We start from the raw sequence: 14,624 nt of genomic DNA, 5'->3' as shown, positions 1-14,624 counted from the left end.
TTCTATTTTACATCTCCATTAAAGAAGCCTTTCACTGGATTAGCAAAGCCTGATTTCGTCCCCACAGTGTTAATTATGATTTGTTCCAACTCAGGATGGTAATTTTGTTGATTTTCTTCTTTTTTCAAAGATAAATCGAAGTAATCTTTTTAGTAAAACATGGCCTTAAAAACTGAATAGAGAGTAAGTGCCATGCATAACATTCTTCCTCAGCCACCCACTACAAAAATTTAAATACAAGTGTTTTAATTGCTAACCTACTTACCAAATAGAGGAAGACAGCATAAGAGATAAGGTTTATAATTTTAAAAGATGCACAGAGTCAATTAAGGCCCAGTAAGTATAACGGTTTGATTAGTTTTTATAAGGACCATTTCCATTGCCATTTTGTTTGAATTTCAGGTGTACCTTGTGTCTGAGCACTTAACTTTTGTTCTTTTCTGTATTTTCATTCTCTTAATCTATAATTGACGTTTTTCCACATGAAAGCATACTGTGCATGCATGGAAAAGCCACCCAGCACAACAGGAGATATATTTATATTGGGAGATTGTCTTGCTACTAATGAGTTTGAAGGTTACTCTGTCCTGCTACAAAGTGAAGAACTTCAGACTTCCAAGAGGTGGAAATTTACTTAGAAATTATTATAAAACCTTTTTTTCAACAATCAGCTTTATCAGCAACAGCTGCCCTTAACAGTTGAATGAATGGTCACAGGGCATATCGGTATCACTGGATACTGATAACAGGGACTGGACCAGCAATCAAGCCAGTTTTAAAACTGTAAGAAGTATACTAATGTGAGTCTTTGCAAAGATGTTTTATCCCTTCTTGGTCCTGCACTGCCATGTGGAGATACTAGACGATTTGGAACTAAGTCACAGCCCTCTATATTACAGGCCCTTGCGTAGTTTAGGTCACCTAACTTTGCTCTTGGTTACTAATGGGCTTTTACATCACTTTGAGTTCTTCTCAGTCTTCATGAAGAGTGTGGCTCAGCACTACGAAGCTATGTTGACAGTTCATTTTGGACCCTCTTCTATGTAAGAGCACAGAGATCTGAACTCAACAGCACACAGTTTTGTGGTCTGTTGGGGATTTTTTTTTAGCACTAGGGAAGGTGTGAAATACAATGATAAAGTTAGTTACTCCTAATGTCACTACCTTGGGATAAGGAACACATCTTTTACATCCCAGCCGGTTGACTATGGAAATTACTTTTCTTTTACATTACAACACATCCAAAGTCACTATTATAGAATTCAATGGGGGCTTAAATTTTTATCTGTAGGGCAAGACTCCACAGCATATTTGATCCCACTGTATCATTTGTAGTAAAAAGCTAATTACAGTCAGTGGAAACTAACTCAGCAGAAGTCATCCAATAATCCAAATGAAAACTGTGTACATGAATGTATGTTAATCAAGGAAATAACACATTTAATCAGCATATACAAAGTAACATATGTTCCTGATAATATTATTTTAGCATGTGCTTTCTTTCTATAAAATAAAAAAAAAATTATGTGATACAGTTCTATGTCTGGATGGGAGCAGAAGGATTAATTACATTCTGTATATGCCTACTTCTCTCCATCAGCATGAAAAGGGGCTAAGAGTATGTTGTGCTAATGAATCATCAGGTCAGACTCTACTGGACTCTTGACTTCATATTCAAATCATACACTAAGTGATCATCTCTTTGTCTTGTGTGTACCCAATACCTAATACACTAAACTCACAAGTAATAAAAAATCTATGCATAAGCAATCTATTTAAAATTGATAAACTGAAAATAAAATCTATTTTTTCATATTTAGGACCTATATTCTCAGTTCAGAAATCTTCAAAGCTCTTTTATTATTCATTAGAATTGGTCTGGAAAATAACACAAAAACTAGTAACACACTGGATGCTACAGAAGTTCATACAATGAGCTCTCCACCAATAGAGCTAATTGCAATTCTTGCTGCTTAGCGCTGAAATTTTTTCAACCTTACAACTATGAAGGCAATTATGTGAAGAATTAGTTAATCCCCCAGAAATCAGCTTTACCTGCATTATTTTGAGTACCATAGCTACAGCACAACACATAAAGCCTGCATAGAGATGGAAAACACTAGGCAAACAGGTAAACATATGCATATGAGCAAACACTATTTTGGGGTAGCACCTAAAGCAAGCTGTACACTTCCTAAAATAGACAGACAAAACTTGTTTCTGAAATCTATGCAATCTGTCAGAGAGAGAGAGAAAGATTAATTGATCTTACAAGATATCACTTATGTGAAATCTTATTAGCAGCACATCACAGCCAGCTGATAACTGAAACATTATCTGCACAGCTGAAGAAAAACTGTGCTGCTGTAAAACTTGTCCCATAGCTATTACCTGGTGAAACTTGAAAACAACAGCCCATTAAGTCTTAATGAGGGCATTCAGCTGAAAAAAGGGGATGTAGTATCTGATAAGATACATGCTGATGTCAGAAGGCCCCCTTGCACCTAGGATGTTGCTGCTGTAGATTTGGAGGGATAGAAAGCTGCAGCCCGTAAGAATGGGAGACTGAGTTATTAGCTGCACAGATAGCTGCATTTGTGGCATGTGAGAGGACTGCATAGTAACTTACCAGCTGTTGATGGAAAAGATGGAAACTTACACCTCACAAGATAAGTTGTACAGATATGCAGTGTGGAAGCCAGTGTCTGAGGTCTGTGTTGGCATCAATACCAGAAAAGTAAACAAGGGCAGTTCTGGAAGCTATATTCAAGCTGCTACTACATCCCTGGTAGCATTCTCCAAAATGCTGTCAAAAATGAAGCCTCCAAGACAGACAGAGATCCAGAGTCTCAATGCAGCAATGAGATGGTGGTGTAGAGAAGAGAGACTTAAATTTACTATGAACTGGGGATCCTTCTGGGATTTGAAAAATCAGTAATGAAAGGGTTATGTTCAATCCAAATGCACCCATGCAAGGTCATAAAAAATAGTTAAACAAGGAATAGAGAAAGCCAAAAGGCATAGCAAGATGTCCCATAGGAACTAGTGCTGAGGTTAGTTTTGTTCAACTAAATAAACCCACTGATTGAGAGAAATTTATAGAAAATGAAATATTTACATCTGCAGATGCTTCTAATCTCTTTCTGGTAATCAAAAGCCACACTGAGGGTTAGGAACTACAAAAAGACCTCATAAAAATGAATGAATCATGAAAATACTGGCAGAAGAGCTTTTACGTAGTTAGTAGTAAAGTAATGCATCTACAGAACAACAATGTAAAATATGCATACATGATGCCAAACTTTGAACTGAACAAGTGGACTGGTGTGCAAAGGCAGCCAAAGAAGCCAATGAAATGTAGTGTATTATCAAGAACAGTATTAAGAACTAGGCAGAAGTGTATTTTTTTCAAGACTCAAAAAAGCAGAAACTTATTTCATCTTCCTGTTTTGAAATAGTTATATAAAAGTTTAGAAACTTCTCCTTTTGCAGTAAAGCGTAAGTAAAGTAGCCAAGATCTTCCCATATACTTTATCTGCATTGACTGTTGCCTGTGTGAATAGATAAAGTTGGGGATAAAAGGAGCTCAAAACGTGTAGAGAAGACTGAAAGAGGCACCCTGGTTTCCCTAATGAAAGCACTCATCCCTAGTTTACAAGCTGTTCTTAGTCTTTTCTTACTATGGTTCTGCTGTCAGATTCCTCAAGGCATGACAATGTAAGAAGAAAGTGAATATGTCCATCATCCTGCAGGAACGGCATGCTTAAAGCTTCTCCAAACATCATTAGCTTAAGAATGTTTCTTAAATAATACAAGAAGTGGACCAAGAACTTTGGAAACGTTAATCAAACAAACCTTTTGTGCCTCACTGGGAGCTGAGCCCTGTATGGATTTATTCCAGAAGTGCTGAAAGCTATCAGTTCAGTTTACTGAAATAAAACATTACAGACTATTTTTTCTAAATAATAAATGAATGAGCTATGATGTGAGTTTGAAGCCTCATCTTAGAATTTCCTAGGTTGGATTCCAGTTCACACTTAAAAGAGTAGTTAGTGTCACATTTTGCCTGACACTGACACTGCGCCTGATGTTGACAGTTAAAAATATAATATACTGTAGGAGCAATACTCTGTTGGCAGGTGTTTGAAAGCCAAAATACTGAATTATTTCCAACTCTAGCTATTAAATTTAAGCATTGTTTCTAGAGTTTATCCCTTTAAAAAAATAAAAAAATACATCCGTCTTTTATGATTCACAGGGCAAAACACCTAGCCCAAAAGCTGAGCTCAAAGTTCCTGGTTGGGTTATGAGTTGTAAAGTGTATGAAAGTTAAGCATTGGTTTAAAAGCAGAATTCAGAACATTGAGTAAGGTACCTGACGTACTTTACCTTTAAATTCTAAGTATTTTCTTAAATTTTGTCCCAACATTTCAAAGGAGATGTCTGTAACATGCTCAGAGAAACCCTTGCAGTCAAAAGCAGAAATACCCAATCCAGGTCCTAACAAATAGCTCACACCTAAGTAACAACGTGGGTGTTACCTGGTGATCAGCCTCCACTGAGCCACCCTGGACTTCAGAAGTGTTTTGTAAACAACTAAAAACTGTGCTACTGTAACTAAACTGATAAATTTAACCTACAGGTAGCATCAAGCTCAGGTGTTTCATTCCTCCATGGCCAACACTTCTGTGGGTTCTGGCTTGTGTTTGCATTTTGTTGCCCGAAGCAGTTATCAGCACTAGCTATTATACTCAGCCAGAAGCTGGAAAGAGTCTGTCCTCCCTAGAAAAAGCAGGCTATAAACCACAACTTACATCGGGAGTAATAAAAACTGCAAGAAGTAGATGGCATTGAGAATGTAATTCCACGCAACATGGTGAGCCAGTGTATTAACTCTGGCACCACAACCAGAAATTCCTTCTTACCCATCCCTTTCCCCTACCCGCTCCTGCTCCCAGCAGGTCCTGGTTCACACAGAACCCTTCTATGAGCTGCTTTATGCCACTAATTTAGCAGAAACTACACCCATGGGAAAAAAAAAAAAATAAATGCTGGATTGTTTTCTTGCATGCTAGGGACTTCATGGAAGGACCCAACAAGCATTAGAATTGAAACAAGTCAGGAGAGAGCACTGGGAAGACAACAGTGAATTAGAGAGAAGCAGAACTATGGAAATCAAGGGGATGGGATCAAGAGGGGGAAATCAAGAGGGGATTCCTCTTTTCTGGTAGAAGTGATTATCAGAAAGACAAAGCTACCTATGAAATCGTACCCCAGGACTCTAAATTATATAAACCACAGTGACCCAAGATTTGCTACACCTCCACTTCAAACATTCATGCTTCAGATACGATCCTTCATTACAGCTGCTGAGGTCGGTAGCTGTCTACCTGCAAGCACAGAAAACCAGCCTGGCAGCGTGTATCACAGCACTGTTACAGCACCACAGATGTTTGCTCAGGTTGTCTGTGGATTTGGTGTCAGACAATTAGCACTCACAACTCTGCATGTAACCGGCATCACTATATTCAAGGGCTGGAACTGTATCTAGACACAGCCGGTAACGTCAGAAGAATCTAAAGTTGCTGCAATTTGCACTTCATCCAGGCCCTGTTAAAACAGAAGTTATACCAACTTGGTGCTCCTTTAGGCTACTCATGAAATAAAGATCTCTCTGTATGTGCCTCTATCAATCTATTTTCAATGTATAGCTCTGTTTCTTCTTGGATGTTCTGTTAGACTGAATTTTTAAAGGTTGCATGAAGACTTACAGATGAGATTTGTTACATCAGGATGATCCTCTGAACCACAAACAAAATCTTAAAACCAAACACAGAATCTTAAACAAAGGTCCTGGTACCCCATTGGGAGGAGAGGCTTTTAAAAAAAGGGTGTACTGGTTTTCGCTGAAATAGAGTTAATTTTCTTCATAAGTAGCTTGTACTCTGACTAGAAAATAATTTACTAAGTGTATTCTACACTTTTAGGGTCCTGACTGAAAATTGATTTCTACGTTTCATCACTTACCCTCACCATCCCAAATCAATGAATTTAATGGGAACCTGGTTTGGCTCTAACAGATTTTGGCAGGGACTCCCACAACAGTGTTCAACCACAGAGCAAAAGCCATTGCAGTCAGGTTTTAAAAATGCTCTCTTTTTTTGTGCTACTGGGAAAAGGACCACATTCTGTTCTTGTTTACCATATTTTCTGTCAATTGTATGTAATCCTGTAGCAAAGCTGCCTTGGGAGAGTTAAACTACAGCAAAAGTCAGGCTGCTCAAGTTGCTGGAGTTCACAGGTTAAGCACGCGTAGCTGCTGTAGAGGTGACACAGTTGAACTGTGAATTCTCATGTCACAGATAGAGGTGACCGAGAAAACATACCAAAAATGACTGCAAAGTGTGACTGGTGTCTACACTGCAATCTGCTGAGGGCCAGTAACATTCACAAGTTGGGATCAATTAGTGGAGGAAAAGTATTTAATCCATTTACCATCTGGTCCTGAAAGGAGGTGGGCAGGAGAATCTCTTTAACAGGGACTATTACCGATTACCACACCACTTCAAAGCACAAATACTGCAACAGATTGTATCATCTAAGGTGCGACTTTATTATCAAAGTCTACAGGTTATGTCAAATTATCTCTACACAATTTACAAATGAGGTAAATTACAGTTAAGAGAGTTTTAATTAGATCTTATGGATCTCAGTTAAGAGAGTTTGGATTCTGGTGGTCCTTGTGTTTGCATTTGCCCATGTTAGGCTGAAAATTATTTCCGGTCATTTTTTTCCCCTGCTCTTCAGCCTGTGAGTCACCCTTCATAAGCCCCTGTTATTCAATAATATTTTTTTATGCCTTTTCAGGGACTTCAACATATCTCTCAGAGACAGTCAATAACCTCTATTTGCAATAGACTTTAGGTATTTTTTAAAAATAGTCTATGCTATTAGTAAATCAGGTTCAAACATAATCTGTTACAAGGCTAGCTGCTCATTATTTCCTTTCTTGTAATCGTATCTGACCAATTTTCTTGGGGAGGTCATGAATGCTATCTGAATGGTAATGTTTTCCACCAATTTTGTACAGGTATTTCTGATGTAGGAAGTTCTATCAATACCTATATCCTACAGCCTACTTACACCAAAGAGATCAGAAGACACTAAGACCCATAAATCAGGACTCAACGTTCATGCTGAGCCACATCACTGATGCCATCAAATAAGAAAAAAGGGAAAATCCACTAAGGAAAAATAGTAGTAACCAGTTAAGAAAAATATATTTGCTATGCATTTGGTTTTATTATGGCTTTCTTGTTTTGACTGATTTGCTTTTATAATATTTATATTCATTGATTGAGGGTTTTTATGCTCAGGTTTTTGATTGATTTGGGAATAAGCAGAGATGACATTAAAAACATTAGCTCATAAACAGTTACAAGCAAAACAGGTGCAGCAGTAATAATAAGAAAACCACAAATCACTTTTTTTTTTTTTCATAAAAACACAGCAATGAATTTATATTGAATGCAGTGTTTCTCTGAAATAATTTTTTAGCCTATTGATGCTTCTATTTTCTCTAAGATTCTGACAAAATGTTATTATTTCCTGATATCTCCCATAGGGTGGAGAGGAAGAACAGACATTATTAATAGATGGATCCTTAAAATACAGCCAGCGGGAAGATAAAAAGAACAATGGAAAAAACAAATAAGACTCTTTAAATTGAAAACTTTTCATTTGAAGGTCCCATGCAAAAATTTCTCTACACTGATGACATTTAAACCTATTCAAAGCTGAAAAAACATTAACATTTTATTTTAAATTTAGTTAATAAAAGAAGACCAAAACATTTATTTCTCATCTGCTTTTCACAGTGCCTGAAGTTGAGGCCAAAGTAATATTTGATCTATAAGATATATTTTCTTTTATTTGTTGTTGCTTTAAAACCCAGCATTGACATGGTATTAACGTTGAAAAGCTAAGTGATAAATCTCACAGCAGCCACATGTGTCTTTCCTGAAGTGGTTCCTTAGGTATTACCTGCTAAATGCTTGAAAGCAAAAGATTTAGTTTACTAAAATAATGTAACGTCCTTTGAAGACTAGTTAAACATGAAGTCTAACTGGTTGCCTTGGCACTTTAAGAGGGCCATTTAGAGTGAGAAATAGGCCCATTCTAAGATGTTACTCAGCACAGATAAGATGGTAAGATGTACTGCCTTCTGGAATTGTTTATCTGTTTCCATTCCCTTGACAGGATACCTAGACAGTTACTTTAGATAAGACACCTAAATTTCAGATATCTGAATTTAAAGATAAATTAATCACCCCCTAGGTTTGCACCTTAAACTATGAAAAAACCCCATCTCTTAGATCCTCCTCCTTAGACTATGAAGGGGAGAGGGATGGAAAATTTTCTGACCAACCTAGAAAAGGAAATTTTTTCATCAGAGCAATTTGTACCATGGACTCCACGTCACTTCAGATCTGCAAATTCAGGGAAAATAAGCATCAACAGAATGCATGTTTGAAGCCACCATCAGCTGTTATATTGCTAATGAAGGTAATTGTACGTTCATTCCCTTCAAGGATAAGAGGCTGGAATGGGCACATGAAAATTAATCAAGTCATTAGAGCCTCCTTACAGCACATAGCAAAATTTATTTAAGAATCAGTCCAAAAAGTGCTCTAAGTCTCAGGCAGGAGAGAACAAATGATCCTTGACCCTATGTAATGATATTTTATTCATAGAAATTGTATCTATTATTTTTTTCCTTTTATCATAAAGCAAAAATAAACAAAAACGGAGTAAGAAGTCATCCTCAGTTATTAAGAAAATGCTTCTCACCTTTCTTACCTATTTCAGCTAGAAAATTGTGAGATAAATTCTAGAAAGCAAGTAAACAATTTTATACAAACTTTTTATAATCCACATGCTGCTCTGCATTTAGCTAATGGTTGCGGATGAATACCTGTAGTAGCTCAAGTGTATGATGAATCAAGCTGCATAATGTGGCTCCTTTACTTTTCTGAGTCTGGAATATATTATATTCATACCGTATTTTTACAGCTGCGCCAATCAAAAGTGAAGGGTATTAAGCATCCAATGTAACACAAAAGTTGTGCTGTACATGAAGTGCCAGATTCAAGGGATCTGGCTCACATGCTCTAAAGACCAAGACTTCACCATCTCGATACTCATTCATAAGAAACTTGTCTGGGCACCTTTAAATAGCTATTTTACTTGCCTGTCTCTTTGGAAAGTTGGTGCAGTGTACATTTTTGATGGTATCTTGTTTTTTTACCACATCATTTTTTATTAAGAAGGTTATGGAGATTCTCCTTTTATGGAGAATCTAAACAACCAACTTAAAGGAGATGTTTAAATGAGATACGAAGACTCCCACTCTCACTTCCTCAAGTGCCTGCTCTTTGTACACAGGGAGAAGTAATCTACTTCTTTCAGACCTCTTATGCTCTCAGCGTGACGTAGAGAATACAAAAAAAAGTGAGCAATGTCCTATTCATTATTATGTGTAGCTGCCCCATTACTTTACAGGATAATGTGGTTCAGTTTCAGTTCATAAAAATTCACTCCTTTGCCATAAAGAACTTGATGTATTATAGCTCATATAAAAGGGGGATTTTGAAGTGAGCATCTGATTTATTCACCATAAAATACTAAATAACATGATGACCTCTAACTGATCTATGGTGCACCAATCATTCCTGAAGAATTTCAATTTTCCTTCAGTCTGCACAAACCATGTTCAGGTGCACATTACAAGAAGACTAACGCAAACTGCCCAGTTGTGCAAATAATGTATTCAAGACGCCAACGGCACAAGTTATTTACTTCTAGGTTTCCACAATTTTACTTAATATAATCCCACTTAGCTGAACAACAGAAATTCAAGTTTAAAATAGTAATTTCAAGGGGAAAAAAAAAAGGAAACAGTTTGTAAAACAAAAAAGGGGGAAATATTAATATATGGATTAAAGGTTAGAGCAAAGCAATTTTCTATGTGAAAATACTTTTTTTTACCCCCTCCTTCTTTTATGCCCAAAGCAACTCCTTTGTTCAATATGAATGGAACAAAGTCCTTGTATGTTCAGCCAATAAATATGGATTTCTGAAGTCTGGTCCTTGTAATGGCATGCAGAACAGGATCATTGCAATCATTGTAATTGGAATTACTAGTTTTTAGTCATGACTTAAACAAACAATTCCAATATAAATCCAAAGGAGAAGCTGAGGATGGTTGTACCAGGTAAAATCAAATGTCCTCATATTATTGTCCCCTACTCGGGGTTTCAGATTCATGTCCGTTGCGCAGGGGCCAATGGGCACACAAAGCTGAGATCCACCTTCTAACCTTTAATGCAGAAACAGTACAGAAAGGGGTGCCAGGCAATAGTTCACAAGCTAGCACACCCCTTAAGAGGAGTTGTAGGTTTTTGTACACTGTACAACAAAGAAAAAGTTACACCATACTTGTTCATTGACCACCTTTCAACTATGTAAGTAATGCCCTTCTGCATATGCTCCAATTAGTGGCTAGGAACCACAATTTAAGTTACTGCACAGACCATGTATATGAACCACGATCTTGTCTTTGTGACTTCAGCTTCTTGTAACCATTTCTCTGGTTGTTAGGTGCTTTCTTCCCCCATCAAGTTGCTCTTTGTATTGCTATCCATGTTTAAATTGTACAGAGAGATGCTCAGTTCAGGTACTAGCAGTTAATCATTATTCTTCCACAGATGTTTGGGATGCCTCTATGTGCTGCATAAATGGAATCAGGACTAATGTAAACCTGTCGAGGATTTTCATAAAAGAAGGCTGGTATCAGTCATATAGCCATTGCTGTTCAGGTCAGGAGACTACTTAAAAGACAGCTCAGTTCTAAGAAATTTCTAAATGCTTGGTCTTTCAGAAAAAGAAAAGGCATGTTTCAAAGCTTTAGAAACTGAGAATTATGCAATGATTAGGGACAGGACTGTACTATTTTGAAGAGCTAGCTCAGCTGAAAAGAATTATGTCTCTCCAAGAATGTTAATATTAGGTTGTCCATGGTGGGAGGAGGAGGGCAGAGGGAAAGAAAGTTTTGGTAGAAAAATTACTGATTGGGGAAGAAAAAAAGAACTTTTTCTTCTTAATATAACTGAACAGTGATTTTTGCACTGTTCATCCCATACATACCAAAACCTACGAAAAGTACACTTGTGTCTTCTGCTTGATTGCAAGCTGATCTGGCCACTATACAGTGTACCCAAACAGCATTATGCCGTTGCATGTTATAGAATTGCACCTGCTTTATTGGCTATCAGCCACAGCCTGCAGTGAGATATTTCTACTGATATGAAAGCAGAACAAAATATAAGCAAGGTAAGACTATTTATAACATTTTAACCATGCTGAAGAGTTGTGCCCTAATGAGGAAATCTCCGATACAAAGCAAAGAGGAAAAAAGGGTAAAGAAATAAAAGCAATACAGAGAAGAATGTGATACGGCTTGGGGCCAAGGATGCTCTTTTACAGGGCCCTTCCATTGTGCAACTCCTTTCAACAGAAAACCACAGTTAACAATAGGACCCTGTTGTCAGATTGATTGTGCTTTATTGCTCTGAAGCATACAACTGATTGCCAGTCTTGCCTTCATCATGTAAGTGCTCTCTGTATTTACATCCCTCACTCTATTAGCTGCAGCTGCAAGTCATCTCTGCTGCTGGAATCGGATTTTTCCATTGCCAATTCACGGATGTTTTATAATTGAGTGCACTTGAAGTATCTACCGTATGCACCATTGATATTTAGAACTTCACAAAACTTTTTGTTGTTGTTTCTTGGATTCTTTTAAAATTCCTGTATCCTGAAATCCAGGGCTGGCAGAGGACAACACTGAAAGGCTTTACAGAAGTTGTGAGAGAGAGGGGTGAAACAGAGGGGGAGACACTAAACTTAGAAAAGTGGGAAATGGAAGACCCAGGAGCCTAATGACAGAAAATAATTACTATTTTAAGTAATAAAACTACTAGCATCTAATTTTCCTGCATAATCCTGGGGATATATCACCAGGTTACTTCGATATATATTTGAAATTCGACTGTCTATCGCATTGCACCTTTTTTGCCATTATTAAAAGTATTACAGACTACTGCTGCCTAATTTGTTTTCATCTTGCACATGTGAAAAATACTACAAAAGACACAATGCAATGACAAATCTGACTTTTAATAAACAACACAGAAGAATACCTTCTGTCTTTCCAACATCATAATTTTTCACAAACTAAGTTACTCAATTCCTAATAGTGAGTCTGAGATAAAATTCGGATTCACCATTCCAGTGAAACTCACATCAGTCAAGAAAAAGGACCGGTTTCTAGTAGAACTAGTTTAGCTCAAACATCAGTTCATTTCTGTGGTATTCCTAACTATATGTCCAAATTATACCAGAAAATTTCTGCCATGAAAAAGTTACTAAGGGTTTCAGATTATCTGCCTAGCTCAGCAACTTGTCTCTTGTCAATGGTCAAAAATGGATTCGTAATTAGAATCACTCTGAGAAAACATACCAATTTGCTATGTGCTGTCAGGTGCCAACCGCTTCTAGCTCAGAGACTTCCCGAGTCAGAAGTGGTTTCTATGGATTAGTAAATCTAATCCATCTGTCTAATCTAATATTCTAAATCAGCTTTATAACTATGGTAGAGAAAGACAGACATCTCCAGAGAAGATCTGAATCCACTCTGAATGTGGGTGTCCAGGGTAGATAAGATGAATTGCTCTTGGATTCCACTTTTCCTCCTTTCAAATGTTCCCTTACTTAAAGCTCCATTTTAGCGTCATATTACATCTTAAAGGACAGCAAATTCATTGACGGTAGCAGGAATATTGAAGGCAGAAATGAATTTGACAACACAAGGAGACACAAAATCTAACTCACCACAATTTGCCATTTTAATCAATACATGTCATTTGCAAACTGTGCACATTGTTGGGTCAATTTGGCTCAATAGCCAAATTTCAAGATAGTCACATGAAACAAATATCCTTCACATTCTTAAAAGCAGGTCAGGTGGGCAGCACAGCCCTCCGGGGTGTCAGCCACTCCTCCCAGTTTGGTATCATCAGCAAACTTGCTGAGGATACACTCTGTCCCCTCGTCCAGGTCACTGATGAATATATTAAACAGCACGGGTCCAAGTATTGACCCCTGGGGGACTCCACTGGTTACAGGCTTCCAACTTGAACTTGCTCCATTAATAATTACCCTTTGGGTCCTGTCACACAGCCAGTTCTCAATCCACCTCACTGTCCCCTCATGCAGCCCATACTGCCTCAGTTTCCCAATGAGGATGTTATGGGAGACAGTGTCAAAAGCCTTGCTGAAGTCAAGGTAAATGACATCTGCTGCCCTCCCCTCATCCAACCAACCGGTCATGGCATCATAGAAGGCTATCAGATTGGTCATACATGATGGCTCAATAGCCAAATTTCAAGATAGTCACATGAAACAAATATCCTTCACATTCTTAAAAGCAGGTCAGGTGAATTGTCAAAGTTACCAAATGAGGTTTAGACTGAGAAATAGGACCTGAGTTTTCTATCTGAACCAGAGCTCTGAACATCAGCATTTGCCTGTTGCCACCCTCCAAATTGAATCTTCGGTTTTGAGAGCTTGTACAAGCAAAACAGGGGAGGGGGAGAGAAAAACTGGGAAAACCTAACAGTTACCATTCAGCTGTCAGGTAAGGAGCAAGTACAAGCAAATATCATAGTTATATTTGTTTGTTTTGGTTAAACGTATCATGTAAATACAATATGTAAATTCTGTGCAGGCCTTAGGCTCTTGCCAAATTGCTAATGCAGCCCTCAGTATTGTGAGGTTTGGGTTTCCCCACTGTTAAGAAGTTTCCTTGATAGACCTATAAATATGGAACATTAATCTGATGAATGTGATAATTTGCTATTGCAGAAATGTGTATAAATGCAAATTGATACCACTACTCTTTTGCATGACATCTTGTGAAGAGAGGGGAGAAAAATGAGATAAATATTTTCTTTGCCTGGGTACTGAGAATTCAGCATTTGAATGTTGGGTCCTTCATGACTATAAACAAAGTGCAGATAAAATCTGGAGCCAGGTTCAGACAGGGAAGCTAGTCCCAGTCATAGTTTTGATGCATGACACATCAGTCACTGCTTCTTTGCAGACTCACTGAATTCGCACAACTTCACCTATGGTTCAAGCAGTGGTGAGAAGAGTGTGTTGCAAAATGAGTACAGCAAAAAGACATTTGTTTGTCCTCTGCTGGGCTGGAATGTGAATGTCATTTTTGCAAGTCATCGTAGTGGAATCAGTGCCCCAGTGTCCTGGTCTGAGGTAAACAGAACCAATTTTCTGTTCAGCAATTATATTTTTCAGTTAAACATCTAACTCTGAAATTAACAGCGTATTTTTTCAACAGTGTCTAGTCTCAGAGTGATAAGACCTGATTGTTTATAATTTATGCCAAGGAATGGTATACTCATTGTTGTAACAACCAAGGTCAGCTAACTTTGTTATTTGCCCCACTGGAGGGTTGGAAGCTGAAAAGTGTAGAGGGGTCCCTGTGG

Source organism: Calidris pugnax, unplaced genomic scaffold (genome assembly GCF_001431845.1).
Source record: "Calidris pugnax isolate Ruff unplaced genomic scaffold, ASM143184v1 scaffold14, whole genome shotgun sequence".
NCBI classification, from domain to species: domain Eukaryota; kingdom Metazoa; phylum Chordata; class Aves; order Charadriiformes; family Scolopacidae; genus Calidris; species Calidris pugnax.
Note: the sequence above shows the minus strand (reverse complement) of the source record.